A 3,621-nucleotide genomic window follows, 5' to 3' on the forward strand; every position below is an offset into this window, starting at 1 on the left:
CCTGACTCCATGAGCCTTGGTACCACATGTGCTTGGTTTAATCTCCATTTATCAAGTATGTACCACAGTACCTACCACAGCAAACGCTCAATCCATCTCCCTGGATCACATGAAAATATATACAAATTTTGCAAGAGGCAGACCCAGAAAAATTTTGCCAACATCACAGTTTTTCAGAAATTTTATCTTAATATTATACAAAGGGATAATAACACAAACTCATTTAAGTATATAAGAAAAAAACTCACTCTGACACTTCAACACAGTAGTTTTAGTTAATCTCATGCATTCCCCCCATTTTTTCCTGGTATTCCACTATTTCTGACGTTTCTACTCCTTATTATTTATTTTCCATTTTTCATTACTGTAGATTTAAAAATTAAAAAAATATATGGAATAGCATTGCCAGCAGTATTTTTTTGGAAAACGTATCACTAAATGAATTCCAAAGGAGCATTTCCTCACTACCAATGGGGAACGGAGTGTCTGAACTCCTAATAAAAGAAGAGATTTCAACCTCTTCTCCTCCTGTCTAGATAATTAAGAAAAAGTTTTCTATCAAATCAGCAAAGTGTGGAGTTGAATTATTTGCTGAAACAAGCATTAGTTTAGGCTCAACTACAGCCAAATCTCTTTCCTCAGAATAAACCAGTTTTCACTTGAATTCATATTCAAATTAAAATGGATGTGTCTGTCTTTGAAATTTCTAGTATTGTGAAAAGTGTTCATAAATTGAAATAAAACAACTCCAGCTACTTGTATCCAATTACTGAAATTGAGCAAAAAGAAATATAATTTGTGGAGAAAAAAATAGACAAATAGCCCCTGAGCCAAAACAACTTCTTGGTGGTTCATAAAAATTACCAGACGTCTTTCTTGTAACAAACTTGGGGACAAGGTTGTCCTTAGATAGGTGCTTCATGAAAACTAATGTTCTGGCACTTTCTGAACTCAAACTAAGCTCTAGGAAGTCGTCTTAGGCTGGATGTATTACTTCCCGAATAACAAGTTTCAAGCCATTTACCAATATATTTTGTGAAAATTTTTCAATTGTAACTGCTGGGTAGTTACAACAGGTTGGAATTTTTCCCAAAAAAAAAAAAATTATGTTCTTATAGAGAAAGAGCCCTGAGGACATTTTGTGGTAGTAATCCTACAATACAAAACTGCCTGGGAGATGGAATTGATGCTTGGTGAATTGATGCTTTAGCTATTTTTTCCCTATTCAATTTCCTCCAAATCTCTAGGGAAATTAGAGAATCTAGTATGTTATTCCTTTCATGGGTGAATAAATTTTTGACATTTTAAATGAGTAATGATAAAGCCTATAGTTTCTTTAGTCCACTTTATCATACAAAGAACGATTTTATGCAACATAAATAAAATTCAAAATAGAATTTGATTTAAAAACTTAAATCATACAGCTATTGACAGTCTCAAGAACTATGACTGATACTTCAGGAAATGTATAGCGCTCATAAGTCAAACAGAATCTTTTGTCCTGTTAATTTCTTTTATATTATTTTTTCATTCTTTTGGAATGGTTTTGTTTATTTATTAGTTACTTGTATCTTGACTGTCTCATCTCCTTTCCCTCTCTCCCACTCATAACACCAGATCCAAAATCACATGGAATTTGTCCTGTTATTTGCTGTATCCCAGCCACATATTAGATTTTTGATCAATATATGTTGAATGAAAGAATTTAGGAGAATTAAACAGCCATTGATTGACAGCATGAAGAGAGTATCTTGACAATTAAACTATTTCAAATAATAGAGCTATAGTGAGTTGAATAGAATCCTCCAAAAAGATATGTCCAAGTCCTAACTCCAAGTGACTGTGGATGTGAACTTAATTGGAAGTAAGGTCTTTGCAGATATAATTAAGTTAAGGATCTCAGGATAAGATCATTCTGGGTTTATGGAAGGCCCTAAAACCAAAGACTGTGGTCCTCATAAAAGAAAGGCTTGAGGGAGATTTGAGACAAACAGACACAGGGGGGAAAGGCCATGTAAAGACAGAGGCAAGAACCAGAGTGACACATCTGCCAGCCAAGGTATGCCAAGTATTGCAGACAGCTTCTAGAAGCTAAGAGAGATGGTATTCCTCAGAAGGAACCAATCCTGCTATCTGGATTTTGGACTCATGGTCTCCAGAACTGTGAAAGCAATAAAATTCTGTTGCTTTAAGCCACCAAGTTTGTAGTAATTTGTGGTGGCAACCATAGGAAACTAAAATAAGAGCAAACAAGGTTTTTTAACTGATTTCTGAACTTTGATTCCTGATCATTTTCAGTGTCATTAATCATAAGCACTGTTTCAGGACCTTCCTAATAGATACTAAGGAAATGAGGAAACTCAATCATATTAATTATAAAATGCACAAAATTTCTCTTTGCTGCTTTATCCAATATTTGTCTCACTGCAAAGTCACTTTAGATACATAATAAGTTAATAATAGCATCCTATAGACAGACTCCTTTACTCAAGGACATCATGTTGGGTAGATGGGGAAAAATTAGGCACTGATACAGAAAATAATTTTTACTCAAAATTCGCTGAAGAGCAAATGATTCTTTCTTAATGTTTTATTCTCCCTATTTACTACATCAGAGAAGAATGAGTCCATCTGAATAAATGGAAATGTCGGATCCAGATACCAGAAATATCAGAAGAATACTGACAGGAGGCCATTCATGATTAAGCCTTAAGAGATCAGAATAAATGACCTGTAGAATTAGGAATTTGCGTTGCACCTAAAGTCACTTTATGCTTCATACTATCCCTTTAAACTGATATAAAGGTATTTATGGGTTAAATACCTCCTTCCTTTTATACTTAGCAAGGTGTGGTGCTGAATTATTTGCTGAAAACAAGAATTTTTTTTTTCTTTGATTTAGGGGGAAAAAGTCATGTGATGGTCACAAGGTCAACCAAGTTTCCCAAAGACATCTTACTCCTTACCTAAGTTTCTTGAACAGAGGACACAAGAAGTCTTTTAACTAATTAGGCTTAAATTCCTCAAAAGATTGACAGCACCAGTCACTTGTCAAGTTTGTAACAAAACCTAGTGCCCCATTCTTTGTTCCCCATCCGTCTCTTGGGCTGATGTTGTCCATCCTCTGTGAGTAAATACAGTCAATAGACTGTGAGATTTTAAAATGCTTTCTCTAGTTGCTAGTGACAGGTTCCATGTTGTCAGTTACACACTCACTGTGCTCTCCTTTAAACCAAGTGAATATTTGTGAGTTTCTGGTTAATACGGTGGTTCATTTGTAAGACATTAGCACAGAGGTTTTTCTTTATAAAGTTCATTTATATCTTGATCTCTTTAGCACAATGAGATCATCAAAGGCACTTCCTCTCCAATTTTATTGCTTTCTCTAATAGTTTCTTTGCACTCTTTGCCATTGGCATGCTGGTTCTGAGATTTGATTTGTTTTCTTTCTATAAGAGTTCTTTTAGTTCCTTCTTTCTTTATCATTTACCTCTTGAGCAGCTCTTTGAAATAACAAACCTGAAGAAAAATTTAATGGAGAACTGAGGTACAGTTTCAGCTAACTAGCTGCTGAAACAAATACTATGCCATGGGTTGACTCAACAACAGGAATTTATTGGC

This window comes from Tamandua tetradactyla, chromosome 24 (assembly GCF_023851605.1).
Source record: "Tamandua tetradactyla isolate mTamTet1 chromosome 24, mTamTet1.pri, whole genome shotgun sequence".
Classification (NCBI taxonomy): Eukaryota; Metazoa; Chordata; class Mammalia; order Pilosa; family Myrmecophagidae; genus Tamandua; species Tamandua tetradactyla.